This window comes from Tursiops truncatus, chromosome X, assembly GCF_011762595.2.
Source record: "Tursiops truncatus isolate mTurTru1 chromosome X, mTurTru1.mat.Y, whole genome shotgun sequence".
Classification (NCBI taxonomy): Eukaryota; Metazoa; Chordata; class Mammalia; order Artiodactyla; family Delphinidae; genus Tursiops; species Tursiops truncatus.
The window spans coordinates 125,280,599-125,294,496 of NC_047055.1; the positions used below are offsets into that span (position 1 = coordinate 125,280,599).

The following is a 13,898-nucleotide window of genomic DNA, read 5'->3' on the forward strand; positions in this document are numbered from 1 at the left end:
TTCTTTTTTCTTGTTTTTAATTAAAAGAAAAATTTTATTTAGTTAGTTATTTTTGCCTCTGTTGAGTCTTCGTCGCTGCACGCGGGCTTTCTCTAGTTGTGGCGAGCAGGGGCTACTCTTTGTTGTAGTGCATGGGCTTCTCATGGCGGTGGCTTCTTTTGTTGCGGAGCACGGGTTCTAGGTGTGCGGCTCAGTAGTTGTGACTCACGGGCTCTAGAGCGCAGGCTCAGTAGTTGTGGCGCGCGGGCTTCGTTGCTCCACGGCATGTGGGATCTTCCCGGACCAGGGCTCGAACCCGTGTCCCCTGCATTGGCAGGCGGATTCTTAACCCCTGTGCCACCAGGGAAGCCCCTATCATAGGATATTGAATATAGTTCCCTGTGCTATATAGCAGGACCTCATTGTTTATCCATCCTATATATACTAGTTTACGTCTGCTAATCCCGGACTCCCAATCCATCCCTCCCTCCCCCCGCCACGCCTTGACAACCGCAAACCTGTTCTCGCCATCTGTGAGTCTGTTTCTGTTTTGTAGATAAGTTCATTTGTGCCATATTTTAGATTCCACCTATAAATGATATCAGATGATATATTTCTTTGACTGACTTCACTTAATATGATCATCTCTAAGTCCATCCATGTTGCTGCAAATGGCATTATTTCATTCTTTTTTATGGCCGAGTAGTATTCCATTGTATATATGTACCACATCTTCTTTATCCATCCATCTCTCGATGGACACCTAGGTGGTTTTCATGTTTGGGCTATTGTAAATAGTGCTGCAGTGAACGTAGGGATGCGTGTATCTTTTCAGTTTATAGATTTGTCTCAATATACGGCCAGGAGTGGGATTGTTGGGTCATATGGTAATTCTGTTTTTAGTTTTCTGAGGAACAGACGTACATTACATACATGATCTGGATGAATATCTGTGTTTCCCCAAATTCATATTCTGAGGTGCTAACCCCCCTTATGATGGTGTTTGGACATGGGGAGCTGATTAGATTTAGATGAGTTCATGAGGGTGGGGTCCTCACACAGGATTAGTGCCCTGATTAGAATAAATATATGTGGTCATGCATTATAATTTCTCCTACAATCCATTCAAGCCATACAGGGGCATGTAGCCCTCTCTGAAATCAGTGTTTTTCCTACCATGGAACTTAAACGACCTTTTAATTTCTTGTTTACCATCTGTCTCCCCAAATACCATTGGGAAAGGGACTGGTTCTATTTTAGTCACCTAATTCATCAATGGAACTCAGCTAAAGACCTCACACACATGAGAAACTCAGTCAGTTTTTTTCTGAGTGGAGAGAGAGAGCTGGAAGGCTAAGAACTAGATTTTAATACCTTTGCTCTTTTTTGGTTTACTTGAGAGATAACTGACATATCACATTATATTCATTGTAGGTGTACACTGTCTCAGTTTGCCCTCTTATTAATGGGATGAACTCTGCAACTTTGGAAAAATTAGGAAACCTCACTTACTGTAATTTCCTCCACTGTCCTCTGAGGGATGAAGACTAATTACAGGAACTCACAGATTCCAGCTGTATTGCTCCTGGCCCCCCAGCTCCACATGTGTGAACCGTCCGTGTTGACAAGGCTGAGGTCCTGAAGCAAAGCAAATAGTGCTGATTCTGCCTTAGGTAAGTGATGTGGGCCTGTTTCTATGGGGTTGAGTGGTTGATGGAAGCACAGGAGTTGAGACTTTTGATGGAGACGGAGTGGGGGGTAAATGTTTGTGGTTTGCTTTGAGTGGTTTATACCAGGTTTTGTGTGCAGCTCTGTGTGTGTAGCCTAATATTTGTATATGGACATCTAAATCTGTATCTATTCTCAAGTTGCTACAAGACTCCCCAAAGAATACCATCTTTCATTTTAGCAGAGGAATGCTAATATATTGTCTGAGTCAGAAAAATAAATATAGAACAAAAGCAAATATTTCCATAGGACTTAGGGTAACTAGGACGAATGCTAAGGAAACTTGCTAATAACTCTTTAGGAGGGACATGCCAACATTTTCCCAAATACTCGGGGTTGATTAGTAAAGGGCACTGTGGGCCAGAGTGGACCACATGTAACAATGTTCCCTTACAAGTCATCTCATTAATTTATATATATATATATATATATATATATATTTTTAACTTTTTATTTTATATTGGAGTATAGCTGATTAACAATGTTGTGATAGTTTCAGATGTACAGCAAAGTGATTCAGTTATACATATACATGTATCTATTCTTTTCCAAATTCTTTTCCCATTTAGGTTGTTACATAATATTGAGAAGAGTTCTCTGTGCTCTACTCAAGTCATCTCATTATTAATCAAATCTGAACATGTTACTGTGAGCAAAACCGATTTAGAATCGGGTATGGAATCCATACCCGTCCACTTCACCTGAAACTCATATCTATTACAAATGCTAGATTGGGAAGAAGCATGAAAGATTAAGAGTTTCCTTTAGTTTTCCCCTGGTCTGAGCAGTACCTGATGGCAGAATTCCAAAGTGGAATCCTAAAAGTCTTTGCTGTTTCCAGGGGATGTATTGAAGGAAAGCTCCCCTGTGCCCCAGAAAAGCTAGCTGCATAATACCCCGAAGGCTGGCCCCATCTTGGAAGGCAGGACAGGTAGGACAATTCCTTCGCCTCTAAGAAAGTGAAGTTGCTTGATTCCAAAGAGCTGGGAAAGCTATTTGTATTGGGGAGCTGTTTGATGGGCCCATTAGTATCAGAAGGGCCTCTGATTTTTATCAACACTGTACACACCTCTCATTTCAGCTGAACACCCCAGTCCTTATCTTTGATCCCCGACAGTGAATAACCAAGTCCCAGGGAACGGCCAGCTATGAAACAATTTATGTTCTTCAAAGAATGCAAAAGTATTTGATTCTATCAGTGCCCTCAGACAGAGGCTTAAAAATGAAGTTTGTGTCCTATTATATATCTTTTTTTTTTTTTTTTTTTTTGCGGTACTCGGGCCTCTCACTGTTGTGGTCTCTCCCGTTGCGGAGCACAGGCTTCGGACGCACAGGCTCAGCGGCCATGGCTCAGGGGCCTAGCCGCTCCGCGGCATGTGGGATCTTCCCGGACCGGGGCACGAACCCGCGTCCCCTGCATCGGCAGGCGGACTCCCAACCACTGCGCCACCAGGGAAGCCCTGTGTCCTATTATAAATCTCCCTTCACTGATCTCTATCAGCTTTCAATTATTTAAAAAAAAAAAAAATGATCATCCAAGTTTAAGTTAGGCAGGTAATGACCTGAGTCTGATTAGTAAATTTTTCCGTTCCCCCTCCAACAGGATACATCAGACCTTAAAATTCCGCAAGCACACATTTACATGATCAATGTCCTAAAACGCCATAAATGAACACAAAGAGCAAAGAATCATCTTTGCTGGGGCCCTTTCTGCCTGACACAGTTGAATGTCATTTTCTGCCCTTGAAATTCGTGAGCATTTTATGAACAAAAGGAAAGTATATTTGAGACGGGGTAGAAAGCAGTACCTCTAAAGCACATGTCTGTGGCAGAAAGGCCTCCCTTGAACTCTGTCGTGGAGATTTACATACTGAAGTATGAAGATGATCTAGTGACAATTAGACAATTTGTACATAAATACATCATGACACGGGGTATGAAATTAGAGAGGCAGAGAAGGAGTAATAGAACCTTTTGTCCTGCAACCGCTTGGCATCCTAAGACAACGGATTTGATGGTGTTTTTGGAAAAATCCACTTTATCTGTGCAAGAAAAGGAGCCTATATAGCTACATATTTTTGTTTGTTTTTCAGTTCATGTCAACAACAAGAATTTATATGTGTGTGTGGACCATCCTGATGTTCTAGACCTTAAGCACATTATATCTTATCTATCTGGTTTTATAAAAGCATTTTTATTTATAAAAGCACACACATATACATTTATTTATTCAGAATAAACAATGATAAGAAATGCATATTGGAAGTAGTATTTTGTTTCTTTCCTGAAAAAAAGAAAACCCTGATGTTTCTTGAGGACATATCTTATGTAATATTTGTATATTTTGAAAGAAAGTATTTTCTGCTATTAAAAGAGATGCATCATCACGAAGATACTTGACATATTAATCCTCTGTAGGATTAATTCGAATTGCGACTTATGGATCAACAATTACTATGGAAGTTGAAAGGAAAGAGGGAAGGGAGGAAAGAAGAAAACAAAGAGAGTAGATGAACAGAAACCAATAATTTTATGTCTTATTACTTCTCCCTACATCAGAACTCCAGAGCAATGCAGTGCGTGAGGCAAGTCTTGACATATATACACTAATATGTATAAGATGGATAACTAATAAGAACCTGCTGTATAAAAAAATAGATAAAATTCTAAAATTAAAAAAAAAAGAATTTGGGATGATGGAGGGTGGGGGAGTGCAGTGTAGTATATGGAAAAGACTTGGATTTTTTAAAAATTTATTTATTGAAGTAGAGTTGATTTACAATGTTGTGTTAATTTCTGCTGCACAGCAAAATGATTCAGTTATACATACATATTCTTTTTCGTATTCTTTTCCGTTATGGTTTATCACCAGGTATTGAATATAGTTCCTTTGCTGTACAGTACAACTTTGTTGTTTATCCATCCTATATATATAATAGCTTGCAAGACTTGGATTTTTGCAGAAGCTCTGCGCTTTACTGGTTGTGTGATTGGGGCAATTACCGGGTACCTTTTTTTTTTTTTAATCTTTATTGGAGTATAACCGCTTCACAGTACTGTGCTAGCCTTGTCACACAACAAAGTGAATCAGCCACATGCAGACATACATCCCCATATCCCCTCCCTCTTGAGCCTCCCTCCCACCCTCCCTATCCCACCCCTCTAGGTCGTCGCAAAGCACCGAGCTGACCTCCCTGTGCTATGCAGTATGTTTTTGTCTCAGTTGTTCAACAGTAAATGGAAGAAAATAATCTCTCCCTCTCATATTTGATGTGTAGATTCAAGGGGATATTTTCATGGTGCCTAGAAGAGTATGTGCCTTTTAATTATAGCCAGCTAAGTTTTAGTCCTTTATTGTACTTGCCTTATAATTTAGAAACTGTATTTGATTGAATTTGAATAATATCCATTCCCTGTACCTTTTGTTCACTCTTTTTTTTTAATTGAAGTATAGTTGATTTACAATATTGTGTTAGTTTTAGGTGTACAGCAAAGTGATTCAGTTATATATATATATATATATACATATATTTCAGATTCTTTTCCATAATAAGTTATTACAAGGTATTGAATATAGTTCCCTATGCTATATGGTAAATCCTTACTGTTTATTTTATATATAGTGGTATGTATCTGTTAATCCCATACTCCTAATTTTTCTCCCCCTTTCTTTCCCCTTTGGTAACCAAGAGTTTGTTTTCTATGTCTGTGAGTCTGTTTCTGTTTGGTAGATAAGTTCATTTGTATTATTTTTAAAATTCCACATATAAGTGGTATCATATAATATTTATCTTTATGTGACTTACTTCACTCAGTATGATAATCTCTAGGTCCATTCATGTTTCTGCCAATGGCAATAATTCATTCTTTTTTATGGCTGAGTAATATTCCACTGTATAAATGTACATCTTCTTTATCTACTCATGTGTCAATGGACACTTAGGTTGCTTCCATGTCCTGGTTACTGTAAGTAGTGCTGCTATGAACATTGGGGTGCACACATGTTTTTGAATTAGTTTTCTCCGGGTATATGCCCAGGAGTGGAATTGCTGGATCATATGGTAACTGTATTTGTAGTTTTTTTAAGAAGCCACCATACTGTTCTCCACAGTGGCTGCACCAATTTACATTCCCACCAACAGTGCAGGAGGGCTCCCTTTTCTCCACACCCTCTCCAGCATTTATTGTTTGTAGACTTTTTGATGATGGCCATTCTAACAGGTATGAGGTGATACCTCATTTTGGTTTTGATTTGCCTTTTTCAAAAAATTGGTGATGTTGGGCATCTTTTCACGTGCCTATTGGCCATCCGTATGTCTTCTTTGGAGAAATGTCTATTTAGATCTTCTGCCCATTTTTGGATTGGGTTTTTTGGTTTTTTGATATTGAGCTGCACGACCTGCAAGTATATGTTGGAGATAAATCCTTTGTCAGTTGCTTCATTTGCAAATATTTTCTCCCAGTCTGTAGGTTGTCTCTTTGTTTTGTTGGTGGTTTCCTCTGCTGTGCGAAAGCTTTGAAGTTTGATTAGGTCCCGCTTGTTTATTTTTGCTTTTGTTTCTGTCATGCACATTTTCTCTTTTGGCACAAGGTGATATTTATTTCTAAGTAAAACTACCTTTGTTTTAAAACCCACATTGCTGGCAATCCTGTCAGATAAAGTGAGGACGGAATAAAGTGTTAAAAAGTCCAATACAGTTGTTTAGTTTCTTGAAATGAATTCATTTCGTTCCATGAAATAATTATTTTCACTTTATAGTCTTCATTTCCCACTTTTCCTTCCTGTAATTTCTCAGAAAGTACTAGCTTTGTCTCTGCCACATGAAAATTTCAGAATATATATAATTAAATCTGTTTTAATTATGTATTTACATGAAGAAATATTTAGATTTCTCTCAAAAAATAGTGTTCTTTTTGTTTTGTTTCCTATTATGACTCAAAATATTGAGATCCTCTAAGATTAAGATTATATATAAACATTTTCAAAAAGAATTTATGTAACTTACAATTCAATTCATCTAACATTTGAGTATCTACTGTGTGGAAAGTTCTGTGTTATAAGACAAGTGGAGAAAACCCCTGTGTAGTTCCTGCCCCTGATTGGTTGATGTACATTGATGATGGCATATATAAGTGATGAGTTAAAATCAATTATAAAAATAGACATTTTGGGACTTCCCTGGTGGCACAGTGGTTAAGACGTCATGATCTCAGTGCAGGGGGCCTGGGTTCAATCCATGGTCAGAGAACTAGATCCCACATGCATGCTACAACTAAGTGTTCACATGCCACAACTAAGGAGCCTGTGTGCCACAACTGGGGATCCAGCAAGCTGCAACTAAGGAGCCTGCCTGCCACAGCTAAGACTCAATGCAACCAAATAAATACTAAAATAATAATTAAAAAAATAAAGTCTATAAAAGATAGACATTTTATACCACATATACAAAAGGAAAAAAGAAGCGACTAAACCTTGGAAGAGGTGGGTATAGATTCTTAGGGATGTGAGCATTTCATCTGAAAAGTAGAGGCAAATGAAGATTTGAAGAGAAATGAGACAAAGAGATTCTAGTCTGTGATAAACCATGAGCCAAAGCATCAGACACTAAAATAAAAATGTTGCACACACAACTTGAAATCATGCTTTATGCTTGGGGTACAAAATCAGAGCTGAGTGAAGTTCTTGAAAGATCTTTACTGGAGTAATCACGTACCCTTATTCCGAAATACAAGGTGATCGTCACTACTATAATTACAGTGATTTATTGCTAAAAATATTTTAGGCTCATCTAAAAAAAAGACAGATACAGAAGAAGGCAGAATTAAACCGAGATGATATATCTGAAAGTGAGCCAAACAGATATGTTGGAAAGAAAAACGAGAAATCTTATTTTTAAAATATATACTTCGATAATGAGAATTAAACATAGTGTAGAAGTGTCTAAGAAAGATTCAGGAAATTGGAATAGAATGGTAAAAAAAGAAAAGAAGAGAAGAACATGAAACTTATCATGAAGGAATTTGCAGAGAATGGAGGACAGAGACAAAAATAGTCCAACCATCAAGCAGAAGGTTAGAAGCAAAATAGATGAATACAGATGGTATGAAATATATCTATTTGGGCTCTCAAAGAAGGAGTAGCAATATATGAAGAGCTGATAGGAAATATGAGTGGTCTATGCAAAACTGTACCCAAAACAATCAGATTCAGTAGTTCACAAGTCTTTCTAACCCACCCTGGGCTGTTTGAAGGGTTAGCCCTAATGACTAGAAGAGTTTTCCCAAATGTTTCCCACCTGGTTGTCTGAAGAATACAAAACATTCAACGAAGTCACCAGGAAAATCAAGACACAGGAAGCTCTAGCTGTCTTTGACCAAAGCTACCCATAACTTGGCTGAGTTTATGGTACTCTTACCGAAATTTTCTTGCGGAAATCCAGGTTCCAAGAAACCTGAACAGTTCTCAGGTGGGATAACAAGGCAGTTCTAAGGAGAAAGGGGATGTATATGTTCCTTGTTGAGACCAGTAGTCTTAGGGGAAAGAGCATCTTCAATCACAAGTAACAGAACCATCTGACAGAAGCCCAGTGATAAAAGGAACTATCCTTGTCTGACCTATGTAGCCAACATATCACCTTCCTTGGCAAATGCAATCACTTCTTTTGTACTACCTATTTCCTCTTACCCTTCATGACTTTTCTTTTTTTTAAAAAAAAAACCCCACCATATGCACAGGTCACATGAGTTTAGTGTTTACACATCATACATTATTGAAGACTAGGTCATACATTTTTTCTTTTTTTTTTTTTTTTGTGGTATGCGGGCCTCTCACTGCTGTGGCCTCTCTCGTTGCGGAGCACAGGCTCAGCGGCCATGGCTCACGGACCCAGCCGCTCCGCGGCATGTGGGATCTTCCCGGACCGGGGCACGAACCCGCGTCCCCTGCGTCGGCAGGCGGATTCTCAACCACTGCGCCACCAGGGAAGCCCGGTCATACATTTTTGATCAGTGATTTCCATTCCTTTATTTTTTCCCACCCTCTCGATCTGAGCTGTGTTTTTTTCATCCCATTAGTCATTTTCTGATATTTCCCCTGAGGCTAAAACTTCATTTTCCAATTCTTTTTTTTTTGGTCTGGGATTTCATTTTCTGCTAGTTTAGCTTCCCTGAAACCATAGGATAAAATTTAATTTTTAAAACCTGACCTGTTTCTGTGATTTCTTTCATCCCACTTGCTTAGTTACAGGCTCTCTTCGAATAATACACCTTGGAGGTGGATTCCACAGGAAATGAGCTGCTATCTGGATAATTAGGAAGTATAGTCATTTCTATTGAATAACAGTATTTAAAACATGCTATTTATATGGGATAAGAATTGCAACGTACACAATTGCTCAACAGAGTAAAAAATGGTTAAATGTTTCTAAGATGTATCCAATGAACGTATTCCAATGTATATCAATGAATTGATTTATCAGGCTACACGGATTTCAGTCTTCACCATTTATCCTCTTTACTTCGGGTGATCATGGACCATGGTCCAGGAAGAAATGGACCCTTATCCAGGAGATCGTGGACCCTTATCCAGGAGGTCATGGACCCTTATCCAGGAAGTCATGGACCCTTATCCAAGAGGTCAATGATGCTTATCGAAGAGTTCATTGACGCTTATCTGGACCAGCTGTTGAACATGCCGCAGCTTTAACCGTGGCTTTCACCATCAGGTTACACTATCTTTCATGGACCTCCAAATCTGATGACATGGATTCTTCTTCATTTCTTACAGTCTTCATTTTGCCAACAAAGTCCGGTAACTGGATCCATATCACGTTCCCCATCATTGGACCCTTGACCCGACAAACTCTCTGCTTGCCCAGAGATTGGCTTTGTCTGATGTGTCATCTGTCAAGTCTCAGCAAAAGCATTTTATCCCCCCAATGAAATCTCCCTTCGTCTCCCTCATCTGTCTGCTCCCTTAGAATCCTGGGTCATGACCAGTTGCTTACCTGTGTGCTTCCCTTACTAGGCGGGAAGCCCCCCACCCTCCCAGGAGGGGTGGGGTACCTCATTTGATATACTGTCTTCCCGGTCCCTCATGGACGTAAAGCGGCACCCGGTGGATGCTGCCAAAGAGTTATTGAATAAAGTAATGAAATGTCCTATTTTATTCTCCACATTTGGGGTTTAATTTAGACATGTGAAATCCTGATTCTAATGCATTTTTTTGATTCCTTTTTCCTATTCTGATGGGATGGGCTATTTTTAGATTTACGTTCTTGGAGTGCATGCCCTGTGTGTAGTTCCCATTCTCTTATTCTGTATTTGTGTGTGTGCTTTTCCCTTACTCATCTTGGGTAAGGTGATAGCCGTGAACAGGCTGGAGAAGGGCAGTGCCTGAGCCTCAGGGCTTCACAGCTGCTCTAACCGTGGGAGTAGCCATGGACAGTCTCACATCCTCGCTGTTCCAAACGCCACTCCCCGAATGACTTCCTGGGCTGGTTCATTATCCTCCTTACTGCTCACTCTGTTTCCGTGGTTTTCTGAGATGAACTTAGTACACTCTTTTAAAGCTACTCCCAGATTCACAGCATGCATGGCCCCCAGGGTTCTTTTTCTCTGCCTGCACTTGCATCGTTCTATTCAGAGTGAAATTCTTCTACCCCGTGCCGCTGATCGCTTTCTGCACCCTTGTGCACCGAGCATCCCGGAATCTGCACCCTCTCCCTGTACGTAGAGAAGCAGAAGCAGAAACGGGTGGCAGATACTCTGGGTAAAGAACCACCCCGTGTCCTGCTCTGGAGGGTTGGAGAAGTTTTGCACAGTTTGTTTTTTTTGTGTGGTGGTTTTTAATGTAAGCCTCAGCTTTGCATGAATGGTGAGAAGCCTGTTTTCTCTTCTTCTTAGGTGGCGTCCATAGCAGAGGTTGAGCAGCTATGCGCAGCACTCAGGCCCTGGGACCTGTTTCTGTAAAGTTTTACTGGAACCCAGATACCCCCATTCTGTTGCCTGTGGCCAAGGTCTGCTTTTATCTTACCAGTTCAGAGGTGATCACCTGGCCCCCAGAGCCAAAAACACTGATAATCTGTCCCCTTGGAGAAAAATATGGCAATCCTTCTTCTAAGTTGCAAGATGAAGCTGGGGTTTGCTGTGAGCAAAAACCGTGTCGATTTTCTCATTTGTTTTGCTTCCTGTTCTGAATTCTCCCCAGATGTGTTCGCACCGGGTTCTCTGTCGTATTTATAACGTTTAGTGACACTTTTCTCTCTTTCTCTCTGTCTACCTTCCCAGTATAAAGTTGGAAGAGACAAAGGCTCCGTGATGCTAGCAGAAGAGCTATATCCTGAATAAAGGGTGTATGTGAGAGAAACTTTTTTCTTTTAATTAAGACTTGTAATTTCATGGTAAGACGGTTTATACTCTATGTTAGATATCTCCAAGCACACTCTAGAAAAAGCAAGAGAGAGGGCATTTCACAAAATGTAATGGACAACGAGGACCTACTGTATAGGGAACTCTGGTCAAAATTATGTAACAACCTAAATGGGAAAAGAATTTGAAAAAGAAGAGATACATGTGTATGGATAACTGAATCACTTTGCTGTACACCTGCAACTAACACAACACTTCATCACGTATACTCCAATACAAAATAAAAAGTTAAAAAAATAAAATCAAATGCCATAAACATAAAAAAATGGAATGGAACTGTGACAAACAAGACTCTAGGTAAAACAGGTTGTTAGATACATGTAAAATAAAGTTGTGTAAATTGATACAGGATATTCAATCATTAGCTCAAAAACTGCCCTTGATTTTTTTTTGTGTGTGTGGAAGTATAAGTTAATATTGTAAAGAATTCAAGGGGAAAAGTACATTAATGCCAAATGATCATAATATGACAGAAATCCTGTAACTACCGGATGAAGACAAAGAGCTTGTAGGGGAAAAAAAATAGATCTTTTATTTTAAAAGGTAAATTAAAGGAGGAACACTTTTGAAATGCAGAAAACATACAAAGGAAAAAAAAATCAGCATTATCCTACCACCACAGAAATAACTAGTGTTAACTATACAACTTAACTTTCTGATGCCTTGTCTCTTTCCCATTTGCTAAATGATTAATATTTTAAGTAGCACGATTGCTCCACATGGACATACAAGAGAGGGAGTATCGAAGAAACTTCAAAGCCAACGGTGAAAGGATGTTTAAAATAAAAGTCAAATATAGTTTAAAAATTAACTTAGTGGCCAGTGTTTGTGTATGCATACCTGTGCCTGTACACATCTGAATACCAGAATAAAAATTCAGGATAATGCGATTTTCATAAGAATTCAAGAATCATTTAAATAGGAAATTAAATAGGACGTATCTTTCCTTTGTAAAAACATTTTGAGGACAAATTATAAACAAACAATTTAGTCCCAGAAGTGCCCTTTGGGGAAATTCTATTTGCTTATTGAAACATTGCAAAGTATTGAACATGATTCAGTTTAATCATTCTCTCAAAAGGACAATTAAAAAAAAAAACCACCCAAACTAAAAAACTATACTTTGGAAATAATCATTATTTGGAAACAGTGCTTTTTTTAAATTTTCATTTTAATGTTTAACAACTGCTGTGAGCTTATTGCCAAATCATGTATTTAGATTTTTATCTTATAATTAAATGGTAATACTTTCTTCTGTAATGATATTTTTTCCCTTTGGGAGAACTATATCCATAATAAAAATTTAATGATAAAAAGGGTTTGCATTATTTGATCATAACAGGGACTCCAGTTGCATCCTCCAAGTACAACCATTGATAACAAGTGTGATTTGATTGCGTTCTATATTTTCTCTTTTATCTGCCTTTGAAGATCTCAAAGGTATCCTCTGGGACTCCACAGCAAAAATGTACTCTCCTTCCCTGCAGCCTTTATTTTTTTTTCCTGAGAAAACTGACAAATGATGGAAGGTGTCACCATTAAGGTTTCCTCTGTAAAATTAATAAACAAGTTATGTGTGTGCTTAAAATATGGCAGACACGATTCAATGCATTCAATACATATTATGCCATTTATTTGTCACATGGTAAGAAATGTCCAATCATCTTCCCCTTTTAATATGTGAGGAAATTGAGGCAGAGAAAAATTAAATTGTTCAAAGTCAGGAGGATAGTCAACAGAATGGTTGAGATGGAAACCTATCCATTTCTTTTGCTCTTAGATCACTACATAGTTTAACAACATAAGATCATGTATTTGACTCTAATTTGAAAAGATACATGTAACCCAATGTTCACAGCAGCACTATGTACAATTGCCAAGACATGGAAGCAATCTACGTGTCCATCGACAGATGAATCGATAAAGAAGATGTGGTACATGTATACAATGGAATATTACTCAGCCATACAAAGAATGAAATAATGCCATTTGCAGCAACATGGATAGACCTAGAGATTATCATACTGAGTGAAGTAAGTCAGACAGAGAAAGACAAATGTCATATGATATTAGTTATATGTGGTATCTAAAAAAATAATACAAATGAACTTATTTACAAAACAGAAACAGACTCACAGACATAGAAAATAACCTCATGGTTACCAAAGGGCAAAGGGATGGAGAGGGATAAATTAAGAGTTTGGGATTAGCAGATATAAACTGCTATGCATAAAATAGGTAAAAAAAACCAAAAAAAACAAGGACCTACTGTATAGCACGGGGAACTATGTTCAAATTCTCGTAATAAACCATAATGGAAAAGAATCTGAAAAAGTATATATATATATATATATATATGACAATCACTCTGCTGTACACCTGAAACTAACACAATGTAGTAAATCAACTATACTTCAATTTAAAAAAAAGAATTTAAAAAATGATAGTGCATTTAATAGGCATGTATTACCATTGATACAGATGTGATTACCTAAGATATAGATTTAAGAAGTAAAAATTATTCTGTATCTTTTTTTTAAGCCAAGAAACTGGCTGCCCCTGGAGGTCATAAGCCTTCAGAAGCCCACGGTCTTTCCAGGATGTCACCTTCTTTTTGTAGATAAGGGTGTATATTCCACCTGGAGTCCTTACCAACTCTGCAAATGTTGACATTTCCTGATGGTGATAATAGGGTTTCAGGCTTTGCGTGATCTGCCCAATCGTCCTTGGAGCATGAATGTCCTTGCTGAGCCGGATTAAGC

At 38.5% G+C, this 13,898-nt stretch overlaps 1 long non-coding RNA gene across 1 annotated transcript in view; it reads left to right on the top strand.

Moving 5' to 3' along the window:
* Nucleotides 1-12,323, top strand: part of LOC117310330 (uncharacterized) — a 32,649-nt gene extending 20,326 nt beyond the window's left edge. Inside the window, exons 5-6 of the long non-coding RNA XR_004524500.2 lie at nucleotides 1,414-1,652; nucleotides 9,186-12,323. This is a non-coding gene — a long non-coding RNA (uncharacterized lncRNA). The remainder of the gene's footprint in view (nucleotides 1-1,413; nucleotides 1,653-9,185) is intronic.
* Nucleotides 12,324-13,898: the final 1,575 nt, after the last annotated feature.